The sequence below is a fragment of the Ranitomeya imitator genome, chromosome 5 (assembly GCF_032444005.1).
Source record: "Ranitomeya imitator isolate aRanImi1 chromosome 5, aRanImi1.pri, whole genome shotgun sequence".
NCBI classification, from domain to species: Eukaryota; Metazoa; Chordata; class Amphibia; order Anura; family Dendrobatidae; genus Ranitomeya; species Ranitomeya imitator.
The window spans coordinates 263886992-263906688 of NC_091286.1; positions in this window are offsets into that span (position 1 = coordinate 263886992).

Genomic DNA, 19697 nt, shown 5'->3' on the forward strand with positions numbered 1-19697 from the left:
AAGACACTTACTTGTGTTGCCATTGGTGGTGCAGCGTAGCTGCACGTATTAGGGAGAAGATTTGAGCTGTTTGGCTCACAGTGATCGCTGTGCTGGATGCTGGGGAGGTTCCCACCTATTAGGCTACTTTCACACTTCCGTCGGTACGGGGCCGTGGGAAACCGTCGGCCCAACGTACCGACGGACATTGTGCTAAATTTAGCACAACGTGGGCAGCGGATGCAGTTTTAAAACGCATCCTCTGCCCATTGTGATGAGCGGGGAGGAGGGGGCGGAGTTTCGGCCACACATGCGCGGTCGAAAATGGCGGACACGTCGCACAAAAAAACGTTACATTGAACTTTTTTTGTGACGACAGTCTGCCAAAACACGACGCATCCGTCGCATGACGGATGCGACGTGTGGCCATACGTCGCAATGCGTCGCTAATGCAAGTCTATGGAGAAAAAATGCGTCCTGCGGGCAACTTTACAGTATACGTTTTTTCTCCAAAACGACGCATTGCGACGTAGCCCAAAAGACGGAAGTGTGAAAGTAGCCTTAGGCTGTGTGCACACGATGCAGATTTGGTGCAGAATTTTCTGCACAAAATCTGCATCTTCTGGCAGAAAACGCAGCTGACAATTCATGCGTTTTTTATGCGTTTTTAGTGCGTTTTTTTCAGTGCAGTTTTGGTGCAGTTTTTAAGTGCATTTTTTGTGCGTTTTTAATGTGTTTTTAATGCGTTTTTTATGCAGATTTGTAAGCATTTTTTAAGCTAAAATAATAAAGTAAAAAAAAAAAAATATGTCCATGATGTCATTTCCTAGTCCAACCTCCATTTTGTAAAGCCATAACCACTTTCTGACAGGCCTCACCATGGGTGCTGGTAATGAAGAACGTAGCCCACCGCATACAGAACAGCATGTTGAAACTTCTGTCCGGATACGCAGGCCAAAGCGCCTCCAGATGCTTGGGGTTTTACTGGAGTATCTGAAAAAGCAAAGATTGCAGGTAAGGCTACTTTCACATTTCCGGCTTTTGGCAAGCGTTGCAATGCCTCGTTCTGTGGAAAAAATGCATCCTGCAAAGTTGCCCGCAGGATGCGTTTTTTCACCATAGACTTGTATTACCGACGCATCGCTACGTATGGACACACGTTCCACACGTCGTGCACTGGATGCGTTGGTATTTGGTAGGCCGTCATAGCGAAAAAATGTTCAAGGGAACACTTTTTCGTATGTCGGGTCCTGCAATAAAGTGCGCAGGCGCTACTGGAACTACAGCCCCTCCTCCCTCGGACTTAACTATAGGCTGCGGACGTGTTGAAACACTGCGTCTGCTGCCCACGTTGCACAGATTTTGCACAACATGCGTTGGTACGTTGCGCTGACGCTTAGCGACAGCCGCGTACTGACAGATGTGTGAAAGAAGCCTTGGCTACTTGCACATTTCCTTTTTTTTACCCCTCACAATGCGTCCTTTTGGGAAGAAAACGCATCCTGCAAATGTGCCCGCAGGATGCGTTTCTTTACTATAGACTTGTATTGCCGATAGATCGTGATGTATGGCCACACGTTGCGTCCGTCGTGTACTGGATGCGTCGGGTTTTGGCAGACCGTTTTCTTTGAAAAATGTTCAAGGGAACTATTTTCTGTCCGTTGCATCCACTGTTTCAGACTGCGAATGCCTAGCAGGAAATATCACTCTCACACTATTTCCTCACACAGCAGTCTGGTGGAAATGTGAAAGCGCAAACTTCCGTCTGTACATTGCGCCGATGATTTGTGACGGGCATCTATCGACGGAAGTGTGAAAGAAGCCTAAGCTACACCATGTGTACAATAATATTACAGGTCTCTTTTTTTGACTGTGTTGTGCAGTAACGCATATTTTTCCTACAGTCGCAGACCAGTAGAAGAAGAAAAATGTGGGTACACCCAATAGTGGAAGAAAGAACTATGAAGGGACATTTTCATGTTCTATATCAAGATTTGAGGAGGTAAGTTTTTCTTATGTGAAATGACTTCCTGTAAATTTATTCATGTCTGACCGAACCTTTTTACTCCTTTTTTCCAGATATCCAGATAAATTCACAGCGTTTTGTAGGCTGAGCATACCAGCTTTCGATCAACTTCTTTCGGTAGTCCGTGCTGAGCTGATATACATGGACACTGTGATGCGGAAGTCCATCTCTGCTGAGGAAAGGCTGCTCATCACCTTGCGGTAAGTATTTTTGAATTTTTTGTTTTGTCTGTCATAAGTCATCTTTGACACGTCAATGTCTCTGGTACGTGTGGTGAAAGTTTTCCCATGTCCTGGAGACACTGACAGATGACCATTTAAAGGGAACCTGTTCCCCCAATATCAACGCTGAACTAAGGCCACCGGCATCAGGGGCTTATCTACATCATTCTTGAATGATGTTGGTAAGCCCCTGATGCTGGTGGTCTTACCTCACCCTCGATTTTGGTGGGGACAAGTTCCCTTTGAATGCTGGGATCACACATACACGATATACGTCCGAGTCTCGCCGGTGAAATCCCACCCCTGGCATCGGCACTCATGAGCGGAGCGTGCAGCTCCATGTGTTGCTATGCGGGTGCACGCTCTGCTCTGGAGTCCAGACACAAGAGTGATTTCACCTGTGAGACTCGGCCGTATCTCGCGTGTGTGTGATCCCGGTCCAATGTTTGGGTGTACGCACAGGTCAGCTAGGTGTTATGTACATTTTTTGTTTTGTTTTGTTTTTACATTTTCCGGGCGCATGGTACACAAACACATACACACATGGATGGCCACTATGAAAGAAAAGTGCTGTTCAACAGCGGAAGGTGATGAAGAGGATCGCGTTATTCTCCCCAGCTCAGCACACAAACTCTTTATCACCTGCTGCTGGTGACCAGCGCTTTTCTTCTTCCATGGTGGCCATCCATGTGTTACTAATGTCTGACACATTTACACACCTGTAGGGCAGTCCCACACGTCCAGATAATTCCGGTACCGGAAAAATCGGTACCGGAATTATCCGTGTCCGTGTGCCGGTGCGTTTCTGTGGTACATCAGTGTGGCACACGTGTGCCGCCCGTGTGCCCACTGGGTACCTGTTATGATACGGTGGTCTAGGAGCAACATGGAACGATCTCTGAAGGAAGTGGTAACTGTACTGACCGCAGTCCCTAAGCTCAACACAACACTAGAAGTAGCCGTGGAATGCTCCTAACTCTCCCTAGGCATCTCGTCACAGCCTAAGAGCTAACTACCCCTGAAGACTGAAGCAGGAAAACTATCTTGCCTCAGAGAAAATCCCCAAAGGATAGATTAGCCCCCCACAAATAATGACTGTGAGTGGAGAGGAAAAAGACATACACAGAATGAAACCAGGATGAGCACAGGAGGCCAGTCTAGCTTGATAGATAGGACAGGATGGAATACTGTGCGGTCAGTATAAAACACTACAAAAATCCACGCAGAGTTTACAAAAAAATCTCCACACCTGACTAAAGGTGTGGAGGATAAATCTGCTTCCCAGAGCTTCCAGCAAGACAGAATTAATTCATACTGATAACGCTGGACAAACATAGAAAGCACTGAACGGATAAGTCCACAAACTGTGAACAGAAAAGCGCAAGCAAAAACTTAGCTTTGCTGAACTGGTCAGGATAACAGGGAAATCTAAAGAGATGTGAATCCAACCAGGAACCATTTACAAGTGGCACTGGCTGAAGGAACAGCCAGGCCTAAATAGCCGAGCAGAAGAGACGATAAGTGGAGGCAGCTGATGACAGCTAACTCCAAGGAGCAGCCATACCACTTGAAACCACAAGAGGGAGCCCAAGAGCAGAACTCACAAAAGTGCCCCTTACAACCACCGGAGGGAGCCCAAGAGCGGAATTCACAACAGGTACCACACGCACCGTGCCGGAGACAGCGCTAAAGTTTAGCGCTGTCCCCGGCATCGTGCTGAAGCCCCATTCATATCTTCCCTGCAGCAGCATTTGCTGCAGGGAAGATATGAATAATAGTGTTTAAAATGCAGATCCAGGTCCCCCCCTCCCACCCCCTGTGCGCCCCTCCCCCCCCCCCCCGCTGTGATTAAAATACTCACCTAGCTTCCGGATCCCTCGCCGCAGTGTCCTCTCCTGGCCGCAGCCTCTCCTGTATGCGGTCACGTGGGGCCGCTCATTTACAGTACTGAATATGCGGCTCCACCCCTTTGGGAGGTGGAGCCGCATATTCATGATTGTAATCGGCGGCCCCACGTGACCGCATACAGGAGAAGATGCGGCCAAGAGAGGACGCTGCGGCGAGGGATCCGGAAGCTAGGTGAGTATTTTAATCACAGCGGGGGGGGGGGGGGGGCGCACAGGGGGTGGGAGTGGGGGGGACCTGGATCTGCATTTTACACACTATTATTCATAGCTTCTCTACAGCAAAAGCTGCTGGAGAGAAGATATGAATCGTGGATTCAGCACTAGTGGGGGGGACAGCACTTAATGTAGCGCTGTCTCCTGCACGGCACACGGACTGCACACGGACAACGTCCGTGTGCGGTACGTGTTTTACACGGACCCATTGACTTTAATGGGTCCGTGTAATCCGTGCGCTCCCACGAACACTGACATGTCTCCGTGTTTGGCACACGGAGACACGGTCCACAAAAAATCAATGACATCTGAAAAGATGCATTGATTTTTATGTGTCTACGTGTGTCAGTGGCTCCGGTACGTGAGGAAACTGACACCTCACGTACCGGAGCCACTGACGTGTGAAACCGGCCATGCACAAATATCACTGGTCAATTAGTACTTACCGTTAGTATTGTGACATGTGAAACAAACCTGTCAGTAGTTTTTGCCACTATAGAACATGTTGAACACCGACCAATCTACTGCATTGTTACATTGACTGGGGGAGTGTGACTGGGGAGGCAGCATTGGAAGATGTTCTTGAAAAAACAGAAAGGCGGTGACATAGCGGCCATAACTGCTGACAGGTTTCCTTTAACCAAGAGGGTGACATTACTAATAATCTTTTCTTTTCCTTTCAGATTTCTGGCCACAGGATAGAGCTATACATCCCTGCACCTCCAATTTAGGGTTGGTAAATCTAACATCTCTCAAATTGTGATGTGCACATGTACCGTCATCTGGCAGAAGTTGCAGCCCATCGTGATGCTTCCCCAACCGAGGAGACTTGGCTGCAGGTTGCAGCAGGCTTTCAGTCTGTGGCCAATTTCCCAAACTGCATAGGTGCAGTCGATGGTAAACATGTAAGGGTTCAGCAGCCACCACAATCAGGATCACGCTTCTTAAATTATAAGAAGTATTTTTCAGTGGTCCTGATGGCGGTGGCTGATGCCCATTACAAATTTGTTGCCATTGACGTTGGTGCCTATGGTAGTACTGGGGATTCTCAGGTGTTGCGAACTTCACAGATTGGGATGCAAATTCTTCAAGATGGCGGAACGCTCCCAGCCCCAAGACCTTTGCCGGGTTCCACGCATCCAGTACCCTTTGTGATGGTATCGGATGAGGCCTTTGCTTTAACGACTAACCTGCTGCGCCCATAACCAGTCGTGCACGAAGATATGTGGAATGCACCTTTGGGATCATGAGTAGTCAGTGGAGGATCTTTCACACACCCATCCAGCTGGATACTGACACCGTTGACACTGTGATTAAGGCTTGCTGTGTGCTCCATAACTATGCTCGTGACAACAGCATTAACATAGATGTGGAACACTGTTATGATCCGGTGACCTAGGAGCTGCATGAGAACTTTCACTGGAGAAAGTGGCCACTATACTGACCGCAATCCTGAACTTAACACCGCAACTAGAAGTAGCTGTGGAGTGTACCTAACACACCTAGACACCTCGTCACAGCCGGAGAACTAAATACTAGGGTTGAGCGACCTTTACTTTTATAGGATCGGGTCGGGTTTCACGAAACCCGACTTTTTCAAAAGTTGGGTCGAGTGAAATCGGCCGATCCTATAAAAAAGTCGGGGTCGGCCGAAACTCGAAACCCAATGCAGTGCATTGGGTTTTCATGGTTCCCAGGGTCTGAAGGAGCGGAAACTCTCCTTCAGGCCCTGCGATCCATATTTTAGTGTAAAATAAAGAATTAAAATAAAAAATATCGCAATACTAACCCTCTGACGCGCCCTGGTACTAACCGGGAACCTTCCTTCCTTAGAATCAGCCTTCCAGGACCTTGCGGTGATGTCGCGGTGACGTCGCGGCTTGTGATTGGCCGCGCGGCCAATCACAAGCCGCGACGTCACCGAAGGTCCTGGAAGGGCTGATTCTTAGGAAGGAAGGCTGCCGGAAAGAAGCAGGGCGCGTCCGAGGGTGAATATATTCCTATTAGGTATATACTCACCCTCGGACGCGCCCTGCTTCTTTCCGGCAGCCTTCCTTCCTAAGAATCAGCCCTTCCAGGACCTTCGGTGACGTCACGGTGACATCGTGGCTTGTGATTGGCCGCGCGAGCGGTCACATGGGCGGCCAATCACAAGCCGCGACGTCACCGCGAAGTCACCGCAAGGTCCTGGAAGGCTGATTCTAAGGAAGGAAGGTTCCCGGTTAGTACCAGGGCGCGTCAGAGGGTAAGTATTGCGATATTTTTTATTTTAATTCTTTATTTTACACTTAAATCTGAATTCCGATACCAATTCCCGATATCTTAAACATATCGGGAATCGGTATCGGAATTCCGATTCTAGATTCAAAAGATCGCCGACTTCATGGCCGACCCCACACTGGGGTCGGGTCGGGTTTCATGAAACCCGACCTTGCCAAAAGTCGGTGACTTTTGAAAAATTTCGACCCGTTTCGCTCAACCCTACTAAATACCCCTAAAGATGGAAATAGGAATACTATCTTGCCTCAGAGAAAATCCCCAAAGGATAGACAGCCCCCCACAAATATTGGCGGTGAGTCGAAGAGGAAAAAACATACACAGGCAGAAAAACAGGATTAGCACAGGAGGCCACTCTAACTGGACAGGATAGGACAGAGTTCTGTGCGGTCAGTATAAAAACCCTTAAAACATCCACAGCAGAATATACAAAAAACTTCCTACATCTTACTAAAAGATGTAGGAGCGTAAATCTGCAACTCCTACAATCAGAGCAGGAATAAAACTGAAACAAGCACACCGGCAGTGTGCCACAGAAACAAATACCAAACACTTATCTTTGCTAAAATTGGCAGTGAGCAGGAGAAGCCAGAAAGTGATCCAACACTTCACAAGGAACATTGACTACTGGCAAGGGCTAAAGGATCCTGCCCACTTAAATATCCCAGTCAGAATTGTAATCATCCGATACACCTGGCCAGGTCTGTGACTCAGAGACAACTGCATTCCCACCTACAACCACTGGAGGGAACCCAAGAGCAGAATTCACAACAGTACCCCCCCCCTTGAGGAGGGGGTCACCTGTTGTGAGTTCTGTTTTTGGGCTCCCTCTGGTGGTTACTGATGGTACTGGGTGACTTGTCTTTCCTGGGTTTCTGGGTTCCACCTGTTCCATCAGCATATGGGAGTTTCCTATTTAACCTGGCTTTGCTGGCATTTCCTCGCCGGTTATCAATGTATCCAGTGTGTCTTGTTACCTCTGCTCCCTGCTCCTAGAACCTTCTGGACCAGCTAAGTTTGGATTTTCCTGTTTTGTGTTTTGCTTAATTTGGTTTTTAGTCCAGCCTGCAGATATGTGATTCTCTGCTGCTGGTTGCTCTAGTGGGCTGAAATTGCTTTTCATGTACCATGAGTTGGCACATGAGTTCAAGTAATTTCAGGATGGTTTTTTGAAGGGTTTTTCGCTGACCGCGCAGTTCACTTTTGTATCCTCTGCTATTTAGCTTTAGCGGGCCTCATTTTGCTGAAACTGTTTTCATACTACGTATGTGCTTTCCTCTCATTTCACCGTCATTATATGTGGGGGGCTGCTATTTGCTGTGGGGTATTTCTCTGGAGGCAAGAGAGGTCTGTGTTTCTTCTGATAGGGGAAGTTAGATCTTCGGCTGGAGCGAGACGTCTAGGATCATCGTAGGCACGTTCCCCGGCTACTTTTATTTGTGTGTTAGGTTCAGGGTCGCGGTCAGCTCAGGTTCCATCGCCCTAGGGCTTGTTTGTATCTGTGCTTGTCCTTTTTGTGATCCCCTGCCATTGGGATCATGACAGTATAACCGGCCCACAAAGTGTTAATTGTATTGGCTGAAGTAGGAGGATAAGTAGTCTGAGGAAGTTTTTTTTTTTTTTTTTTCCCCTCAGAGTTTGCTGCCTAGCCTTATTGCAGCCTGGCTACTTCCTCCTCCTCTTAATCTTTGAATGGCTCTGATCTCAGCTGTTTATCATGGACGTCCAGAGTTTGGCTTCCAGCCTGAATAATCTTGCCACTAAGGTTCAAAATATACAGGATTTTGTTGTACATGCTCCTATGTCTGAACCTAGAATTCCTGTCCCAGAGTTTTTTTCTGGAGATAGATCTCGTTTTCTGAATTTTAGGAACAATTGCAAGTTGTTTCTTTCTTTGAAATCTCGCTCCTCTGGAGACCCTGCTCAGCAAGTCAAGATAATTATATCTTTCCTGCGGGGTGACCCTCAGGATTGGGCATTTGCATTGGCACCAGGGGACCCTGCGTTGCTTAAGGCAGATGCGTTTTTTCTGGCATTGGGTTTGCTCTATGAGGAACCTAACCAAGAGATTCAGGCTGAAAAAGCTTTGTTGGCCCTCTCTCAGGGGCAAGATGAAGCAGAAATTTATTGTCAAAAATTTCGGAAGTGGTCGGTACTTACTCAGTGGAATGAGTGCGCTCTGGCTGCAAAGTTTAGAGATGGCCTTTCTGAGGCCATTAAAGATGTTATGGTGGGGTTCCCTGCGCCTGCTGGTCTGAATGAGTCTATGACTATGGCTGTTCAGATTGATCGGCGATTACGGGAGCGCAAACCTGTGCATCATTTGGCGGTGTCGTCTGAACCGTCACCTGAGATAATGCAATGTGATAGAATTCAGTCCAGAAGTGAACGGCAAAAGTATAGGCGGAAAAAAGGGTTGTGCTTTTATTGTGGTGATTCAGCTCATGTTATATCAGCATGCTCTAAACGCACAAAAAAGGTTGATAAGTCTGTTGCCATTAGTACTTTACAGTCTAAGTTCATTCTGTCTGTGACTCTGATTTGTTCATTATCATCCATTTCCGTCGATGCCTATGTGGATTCAGGCGCTGCCCTGAGTCTTATGGATTGGTCATTTGCCAATCGCTGTGGGTTTAGTCTGGAGCCTCTGGAAGTCCCTATTCCTTTGAAGGGAATTGACTCTACACCTTTGGCTATGAATAAACCTCAGTACTGGACACAAGTGACCATGCGTATGACTCCCGTTCATCAGGAGGTGATTCGCTTCCTGGTACTGTATAATTTGCATGATGTTCTAGTACTTGGTCTGCCATGGTTACAAACTCATAATCCAGTCCTTGACTGGAAATCAGTGTCTGTGTTAAGCTGGGGTTGTCAGGGGGTTCATGATGATGCACCTCCGATTTCTATCGCTTCATCTACTCCTTCTGAGATTCCTGTGTTTTTTTTCTGACTATCGGGATGTTTTTGAGGAGCCTAAGCTCAGTTCGCTTCCTCCTCACAGGGATTGCGATTGTGCTATAAATTTAATTCCGGGCAGTAAATTTCCTAAAGGTCGTTTGTTCAATGCCAGAGCATACTGCTATGCGGGATTATGTTAAGGAGTCCTTGGAAAAGGGACATATCCGTCCATCTTTGTCCCCTTTGGGAGCAGGTTTTTTTTTCGTGGCCAAGAAAGATGGTTCCTTGAGGCCTTGTATAGATTATCGTCTTTTGAATAAGATTACCGTAAAATATCAGTATCCTTTGCCATTGTTGACTGATTTGTTTGCTCGCATTAAGGGGGCTAAATGGTTCACTAAGATTGATCTTCGGGGTGCGTATAATCTTATACGAATAAAGCAAGGTGATGAGTGGAAAACCGCATTTAATACGCCTGAGGGCCATTTTGAGTATTTGGTAATGCCTTCTGGACTTTCTAATGCTCCTTCAGTCTTCCAGTCCTTTATGCACGATATTTTCCGTGAATATCTGGATAAATTTATGATTGTGTATTTGGATGATATTTTGGTTTTTTCTGATGACTGGGAGTCTCATATTCAGCAGGTCAGGAAGGTGTTTCAGGTCCTGCGGGCCAATTCCTTGTTTGTAAAAGGCTCAAAGTGTCTCTTTGGAGTCCAGAAGATTTCTTTCTTGGGGTATATTTTTTCCCCTTCTACTATTGAGATGGATCCCGTCAAGGTTCAGGCTATTTGTGACTGGACGCAGCCTACATCTCTTAAGAGTCTACAGAAGTTCTTGGGCTTTGCTAATTTCTATCGTCGTTTTATAACTAATTTTTCTAGTGTTGTTAAGCCTTTGACGGATTTGACTAAGAAGGGTGCTGATGTTGCTAATTGGTCTCCTGCGGCTGTGGAGGCCTTTCAGGAACTTAAGCGCCGGTTTTCTTCTGCTCCTGTGTTGCGTCAGCCAGATGTTTCGCTCCCTTTTCAGGTTGAGGTTGATGCTTCCGAGATTGGAGCGGGGGCGGTTTTGTCACAGAGAAGCTCCGATGGCTCAGTGATGAAGCCATGCGCGTTTTTTTCTAGAAAGTTTTCGCCGGCTGAGCGGAATTATGATGTTGGTAATCGGGAACTTTTGGCCATGAAGTGGGCATTTGAGGAGTGGCGTCATTGGCTAGAGGGTGCTAGACATCGTGTGGTGGTCTTGACTGATCACAAAAATTTGATTTACCTTGAGTCTGCCAGGCGTCTGAATCCTAGACAGGCTCGTTGGTCACTGTTTTTCTCTCGTTTCAATTTTGTGGTTTCATACCTGCCAGGTTCAAAGAATGTGAAGGCGGATGCTCTTTCTAGGAGTTTTGTGCCTGACTCCCTTGGAAATTCTGAGCCCTCTGGTATCCTTAGGGATGGGGTGATTTTGTCTGCTGTCTCCCCAGACTTGCGACGTGCTTTGCAGGAGTTTCAGGTGGCTAAACCTGATCGTTGTCCGCCTGAGAGACTGTTTGTTCCGGATAATTGGACCAGTAGAGTCATCTCCGAGGTCCATTCTTCTGCGTTGGCAGGTCATCCTGGAATATTTGGTACTAGAGACTTGGTGGCCAGGTCTTTTTGGTGGCCTTCCTTGTCGAGGGATGTGCGTTCTTTTGTGCAGTCTTGTGAGGTTTGTGCTCGGGCTAAGCCTTGCTGTTCTCGGGCCAGTGGATTGTTGTCACCTTTGCCTATCCCGAAGAGGCCTTGGACGCACATTTCCATGGACTTTATTTCGGATCTCCCTGTCTCTAAAAAAAATGTCCGTCATCTGGGTTGTGTGTGATCGCTTTTCTAAAATGGTTCATCTGGTACCCTTGCCTAAGTTGCCTTCCTCCTCTGAGTTGGTCCCTCTGTTTTTTCAGAATGTGGTTCGTTTGCATGGGATTCCTGAGAACATCGTTTCTGACAGGGGATCCCAGTTTGTGTCTAGATTTTGGCGGACTTTCTGTGCTAAGATGGGCATTGATTTGTCCTTTTCGTCTGCATTCCATCCTCAGACGAATGGCCAGACTGAACGAACTAATCAGACCTTGGAAACTTATTTAAGGTGTTTTGTTTCTGCTGATCAGGATGACTGGGTTACCTTTTTGCCGCTGGCCGAGTTTGCGCTTAATAATCGGGCTAGTTCTGCTACCTTGGTTTCTCCTTTCTTTTGTAATTCGGGGTTTCATCCTCGTTTTTCCTCTGGTCAGGTGGAACCTTCTGATTGTCCTGGAGTGGACATGGTGGTGGATAGGTTGCATCGGATTTGGAGTCATGTGGTGGACAATTTGAAGTTGTCCCAGGAGAAGGCTCAGCAGTTTGCTAATCGCCGTCGCCGCGTGGGTCCTCGACTTCTTGTTGGTGACTTGGTGTGGTTGTCTTCTCGTTTTGTTCCTATGAAGGTCTCTTCTCCTAAGTTCAAGCCTCGGTTCATCGGTCCCTATAGGATCTTGGAAATTCTTAACCCTGTGTCGTTTCGTTTGGATCTCCCGGCATCGTTTGCTATTCATAATGTGTTTCATCGGTCGTTGTTGCGGAAGTATGAGGTACCTGTTGTTCCTTCTCTTGAGCCTCCTGCTCCAGTGCTGGTGGAGGGAGAATTGGAGTATGTTGTGGAGAAGATCTTGGATTCTCGTGTTTCCAGACGGAAACTCCAGTATTTGGTCAAGTGGAGGGGTTATGGTCAGGAGGATAATTCTTGGGTGGTTGCCTCGGATGTTCATGCTGATGATTTGGTTCGCGCTTTTCATAGGGCTCATCCTGGTCGCCCTGGTGGTTCTCGTGAGGGTTCGGTGACCCCTCCTCAAGGGGGGGGTACTGTTGTGAGTTCTGTTTTTGGGCTCCCTCTGGTGGTTACTGATGGTACTGGGTGACTTGTCTTTCCTGGGTTTCTGGGTTCCACCTGTTCCATCAGCATATGGGAGTTTCCTATTTAACCTGGCTTTGCTGGCATTTCCTCGCCGGTTATCAATGTATCCAGTGTGTCTTGTTACCTCTGCTCCCTGCTCCTAGAACCTTCTGGACAAGCTAAGTTTGGATTTTCCTGTTTTGTGTTTTGCTTAATTTGGTTTTTAGTCCAGCCTGCAGATATGTGATTCTCTGCTGCTGGTTGCTCTAGTGGGCTGAAATTGCTTTTCATGTACCATGAGTTGGCACATGAGTTCAAGTAATTTCAGGATGGTTTTTTGAAGGGTTTTTCGCTGACCGCGCAGTTCACTTTTGTATCCTCTGCTATCTAGCTTTAGCGGGCCTCATTTTGCTGAAACTGTTTTCATACTACGTATGTGCTTTCCTCTCATTTCACCGTCATTATATGTGGGGGGCTGCTATTTGCTGTGGGGTATTTCTCTGGAGGCAAGAGAGGTCTGTGTTTCTTCTGATAGGGGAAGTTAGATCTTCGGCTGGAGCGAGACGTCTAGGATCATCGTAGGCACGTTCCCCGGCTACTTTTATTTGTGTATTAGGTTCAGGGTCGCGGTCAGCTCAGGTTCCATCGCCCTAGGGCTTGTTTGTATCTGTGCTTGTCCTTTTTGTGATCCCCTGCCATTGGGATCATGACAGTCACCGAACCCTCACCAGGGCCCCCAGGACGATCAGGACGAGCCAGATGAAAGGCACGGACCAAATCAGCAGCATGGACATCAGAGGCAAAAACCCAAGAATTATCCTCCTGGCCATAACCCTTTCATTTGACCAGGTACTGGAGCTTCCGCCTCGAAAAACGGGAATCCAAAATCTTCTCAACAACATATTCCAACTCCCCATCAACCAACACAGGGGCCGGAGGATCAACAGAGGGAACAACGGGCTCCACATATTTCCGCAACAAAGATCTATGGAAGACATTATGGATAGCAAAGGAGGCCGGAAGCGCCAGTCGAAAAGACACCGGATTAATAATCTCAGAAATCCTATAAGGACCAATAAACCGAGGCTTAAACTTAGGAGAAGAAACCTTCATAGGAACATGACGGGAAGACAACCAGACCAGATCCCCAACCCGAAGCCTTGAACCAACACACCGACGACGATTAGCAAAACGTTGAGCCTCCTCTTGAGACAACACCAACTTGTCCACCACATGAGCCCAAATCTGCTGCAACCTGTCCACCACAGAATCCACACCAGGACAGTCAGAAAGCTCAACCTGCCCAGAAGAAAAACGAGGATGAAAACCAAAATTACAAAAGAATGGCGAAACCAAGGTAGCAGAACTAGCCCGATTATTAAGGGCAAACTCGGCCAATGGCAAGAAGGCCACCCAATCATCCTGATCAGCAGACACAAAGCATCTCAAATAAGTCTCCAAGGTCTGATTAGTTCGCTCGGTCTGGCCATTTGTCTGAGGATGAAACGCAGAAGAAAAAGACAAATCAATGCCCAGCCTAGCACAAAAGGCCCGCCAAAACCTAGAAACAAACTGGGAACCTCTATCGGACACAATATTCTCCGGAATACCATGCAAATGAACCACATGCTGAAAGAACAACGGAACCAAATCTGAAGAGGAAGGCAATTTAGGTAAGGGCACCAAATGAACCATCTTAGAGAACCGGTCACAAACAACCCAGATAACAGACATCTTCTGGGAAACCGTAAGATCAGAAATAAAATCCATCGAAATATGCGTCCAGGGCCTCTCAGGGACTGGCAATGGCAAAAGCAACCCACTAGCACGGGAACAACAAGGCTTGGCCCGCGCACAAGTCCCACAGGACTGCACAAAAGAACGCACATCACGTGACAATGAAGGCCACCAAAAGGACCTACCAACCAAATTTCTGATACCAAAAATGCCAGGATGACCGGCCAACACGGAACAGTGAACCTCAGAAATCACTCTACTAGTTCATCTGTCAGGAACAAACAATTTCCCCACAGGACAGCGGTCAGGTTTGTCAGCCTGAAATTCCTGAAGAACCCGTCGTAAATCAGGGGAAATGGCAGAAAGGACCACCCCCTCTTTCAGAATACCGACCGGCTCTAAGACCTCAGGAGAATCAGGCAAAAAACTCCTAGAGAGGGCATCAGCCTTAATATTCTTAGAACCCGGAAGGTACGAGACCACGAAATCAAAACGGGAAAAAAACAAGGATCATCGAGCCTGTCTAGGATTCAGCCGTTTAGCAGACTCGAGGTAAATCAAATTCTTATGATCGGTCAAGACCACAATACGGTGCCTAGCTCCCTCAAGCCAATGTCGCCACTCCTCAAACGCCCACTTCATAGCCAACAACTCCCGATTGCCGACATCATAATTACGTTCAGCAGTCGAAAACTTACGGGAGAAGAAGGCACACGGTTTCATTAAGGAACCAACAGGATCCCTCTGAGACAAAACGGCCCCTGCCCCAATCTCAGAAGCGTCAACCTCAACCTGAAACGGAAGAGAAACATCCGGTTGGCGCAACGCTGGAGCAGAAGTAAATCGACGTTTAAGCTCCTGAAAGGCAGAGACAGCCGCAGAGGACCAATTCGCCACATCAGCGCCTTTCTTCGTCAAATCGGTCAAGGGTTTAACCACGCTGGAAAAATTAGCAATGAAACGGCGATAAAAATTTGCAAAACCCAAAAATTTCTGAAGGCTCTTCACGGATGTGGGCTGAATCCAATCATGAATGGCCTGAACCTTAACCGAATCCATCTCTATAGACGAAGGAGAAAAAATGAAGCCCAAAAAAGAGACTTTCTGCACCCCAAAGAGACACTTAGACCCTTTCACAAACAGGGCATTGTCACAAAGGATCTGAAATACCATCCTGACCTGTTCCACATAAGACTCCCAATCATCGGAAAAAATCAAAATATCGTCCAAATATACAATCAAGAATTTATCAAGATAAGTCCGGAAGATATCATGCATGAAGGACTGAAAAACAGATGGAGCATTAGAGAGTCCGAATGGCATCACAAGGTATTCAAAATGGCCTTCGGGCGTATTAAACGCAGTTTTCCATTCATCACCCTGCTTAATACGAACAAGATTATATGCCCCCCGAAGGTCAAACTTCGTAAACCAACTAGCTCCCTTAATCCTAGCAAACAAATCGGAAAGCAAAGGTAAAGGGTATTGAAACTTGACCGTGATTTTATTCAAGAGGCGATAATCTATACAGGGTCTCAAGGAACCATCTTTTTTAGCAACAAAAAAGAACCCCGCTCCCAACGGTGAATAAGATGGCCGAATATGCCCTTTCTCCAAAGACTCCTTAATATAGCTCCGCATGGCGGTATGTTCAGGCACAGATAGATTAAAAAGTCAACCCTTAGGAAACTTACAGCCTGGAATCAAGTCAATAGCACAATCGCAGTCCCTGTGCGGTGGAAGGAAACTGGACTTGGGCTCATCGAATACATCCTGAAAATCAGACAAAAACTCTGGAATTTCAGAAGGTGAAGAAGAGGAGATTGACATCAAAGGAACATCATTATGAACCCCCTGGCAACCCCAACTAGTCACAGACATGGACTTCCAGTCCAACACAGGATTATGTACCTGCAACCATGGAAAACCCAGCACAATAGCATCATGCAAGTTATGCAACACCAGAAATCGACAATCTTCCTGATGGGCTGGCGCCATGTGCATGGTCACCTGTGTCCAAAACTGGGGCTTATTTTTAGCCAAGGGTGTAGCATCAATGCCCCTTAAAGGAATAGGGTTCTGCAAAGGCTGCAAGGGAAAACCACAACGCTTGGCAAACTCAAAATCCATTAAATTCAAGGCGGCGCCTGAATCCACAAACGCCATGACAGAAAATGATGACAATGAGCAGATCAAGGACACAGACAACAGAAATTTAGGTTGTACAGTACTGATGGTAATTGAACTGGCGATCCTCTTTGTCCGCTTAGGGCAGACAGAAATGACATGAGAAGCGTCGCCACAATAATAACACAACCTATTTTGACGTCTGAAACCTTGTCGTTCCGTTCTAGACAGAATTCTATCACATTGCATAGGCTCAGAAATTTGCTCTGAGGATAACGCCACAGCGCGCACAGTTCTGTGCTCCCGCAGGCGTCGGTCAATCTGAATGGCCAGAGACATAGAATCTGTTACGCTCACGCCCTGACTGGTGGGCATGAGCTCGGGGGTTTTGTGGTCCCACTGTGCCACAAACCAGACTACCCTGGAAGGGGCGTGACTATAACAGCTGCCTGGGTTTAAACTGGAGCCTCTGATGGTGAGGACAGGCTTGTGCAGCAGGCAGCTGCCAGGTGCTACTCCAGGGTGGTGTCTGGCTGTGGCTGCTGGTCCCACTTGGGAGACAGGAACACCAGGATTGGTGCAGGCATTAGGCAGGACTGGCAGAAGAGCACGGCTGGAACACAGACGAGTAGGCTGGCACGGCTGAGACAGGGCTGGCAGAGACACGGCAGAGAACACAGGGCTGGCAGAGACACGGCAGGAAACAGGACTGGCTAGGACAGCAGGAACACAGGACTTGAAGGCAGGGCAGGAACGGCAGGACTGGCAGGAACACAGGATTGGGAGGCACGGCAGAGAACACAGGACTGGTTGATGTGGTATATGAAGGAACAGGTAAGGGCCTGTTCACACTGGACGTGCAGGTACAGATATGTAGTTTGGAACACAGGGCTGGCAGAGACACGGCAGAGAACACAGGGCTTGCTAGGATGGCAGGAGACACAGGACTGACTAGGACGGCAGGAGACACAGGACTGACTTAGGACGGCAGGAGACAGGACTGGCTAGGACCGCTGGAAACAGGACTAGCTGATGAGATATTAGAATCAGGCTGCACTCAGATGACACCCGAGTGCAGTCCAATTGTGAGTGAGATGAAGGAACAGGTAGGGATATATAGTTTGGAGGAACAGGTAGGGACCTGTTCACACAGGAGAGGAGTGAAAGACTGCAGATGGGAATGGAAAAGCAGCAAGCGGTAGCGTAGCGACAAAAGCTGAGCAGAGCCACAAAGAATGTGGAGAGAAGCTGCAGCAAGAGATACTGCAGAAGCTAAGCAAAGTGGAACCGCAAGGATTGCAGAGAGGAACTGCAGCAAGAGGTTTCTGCAGCAACGGGAGCGGAGCAGAGTAAGACGGAGCAGAACCGCAGAAGTGCGGAGCAGCGGTAAAGCCACCAAGATGCAGAGCAGGCAGAGCCGCAAGAGTGCGGAGTGTAAGCAGACTGAGAACACAAGGAAAGACACAACAGGGAAGGAAGCCACACACAAGGAGACCGAGATAAGACTAAGTACAGACAAGGCAATGGAACAAGACACAAGGACAAAGACACAGGGACAAAGACACAGGGACCAGGATATTCTGCCTCCTGGAGGGCGGACAAAGATCAAGGCAAATGCACAGAGAAAAGCCTCCAGAGAGGGAGTAACATAGAGCTAGACCTGGCAAACTCAGAAGCAAAACACTAACTGAGCAAACACATTGCACAGGCCCAGACCACAGGGTGGAGCTGCCCTATATACAGGAGGCCTCTTGGCAATTGGCCAGAAGCACCTTAGGGAGGTGCATACAGTCTCAATAAGAATCCGGAGTGGCTGGCGCCGCCCCCCTATGCACACGGCCAGGAAGTGTACACAGAGCAGGCCGCCATGAAGCACATGGCATGGAACCAGCAGCAGACAGATCTCACAGCATGGCACTGGGTGAGTGAGTAGATGTAGCAGGCAGGTGGGGAATGGAAGGCCATGCAGTGATGCCGACAGGGTTGTTACAGAATCACTCAGACCGGAAGGTCACATCTTTAACGGATTCAGAAAGCCCCCTTCTGAAAATTGCCGCCAAAGCATCATTATTTCATTTAGTCAGCACAGACCATTTTCTGAATTTCTGACAATACAATTCTGCCGCCTCTTGACCCTGAGACAGGGCCAACAAGGTTTTCTCAGCTTGATCCACAGAATTAGGTTCATCATATAATAGTCCTAAAGCCTGAAAAAAGGAGTCAATATTAAGCAAAGCCGGTGTTAGGACTGGCGGAACGCACCAAGACAGATGGTATAGATGCGTTCGCAGTCCGGGGTCCACCGTGCAGGTGAAAACCTGCTGCTAGCAATTAGCAGACTATATGGCGGTACACTAAAGTATACACGCGTGGGTTAACCTCACCCAGCGTGAAAGAAGCAATCCTGTTAAGGCACAGGACCGCGGTACCGTACCTAAAGCGCGAGCAAGTAGTCAGCGAACTCAACCCCAACTAGGATTAAAGTCCGATTAGACCCTTGCTGGCACAACACCGCAACTGGGTGTGTAGGAAACTGAAGAGCAATATTAAGGCACAAGAGTGCATGCAGTGCCGCACTGACGAACGCCACTAACCACCCAGGCTTGGGTAAGGAAAGCACAGAGGAAGTGCACGGCGCCGTACTGGCGGTCACAGCAACTGGACGCTATAATGTGTGACTAGTGCTGTAGGATAAGTCGGGCGCTAGGTAGCAGCCATACACCTTCCACGAACAGTCATTCAATAGGGTAGAGGTATCCAAGGACGACTTGCACTCACAACATACACACATTAGCGATTGAAAGACAATACTAGCGCATGGCCGTGCGGTCATGCGCAGTTTATATAGCAGCAGCACAGGAAGTGGCCACAACACCTTTGCCCTTCCAAGACCTGCCAAGAGGACCAATGGAATGTGCTGCAGAGCCTGAGCACATGACCCTCGATCTCCAACGGGAGATCTTACCCTGGGCATGCTCAGTACGTGCAGACAAGGACTTAGTCCCAGAGAAGTCCGCTCGCTGCTGACCAGCACTGACTTTAATGGCAGAGACTGGAGAAGCAGCAGTAACTCTCAGAACAGAGTGAGAATGAGCAAGACGCTGGGACCGACGTCTTTGCTGAGCAGACTCCACTGCGGCTGGACAAGAATGGGAGACCGCAGCGGAGGTGGCTCGATATTCCCCCTGTGCAGAAGCGGGAACTCGACCCCTAACAGCCAGATTCCAGGGAAAAAGCCCAATCCTGCGGGTCGCCACGCAGCAGGGAGATTACGATTTTTACCTGCTGAATGGAATCACCAGAGGATCGAGGTCTCAGGTCAAAAAACAGTTTACAGTTGTTTTTAAAACTCAAAAATGTAGGCCTGTCACCAGAAAACAAAACAGTAGTAGGAATCTTTGGTTCTAA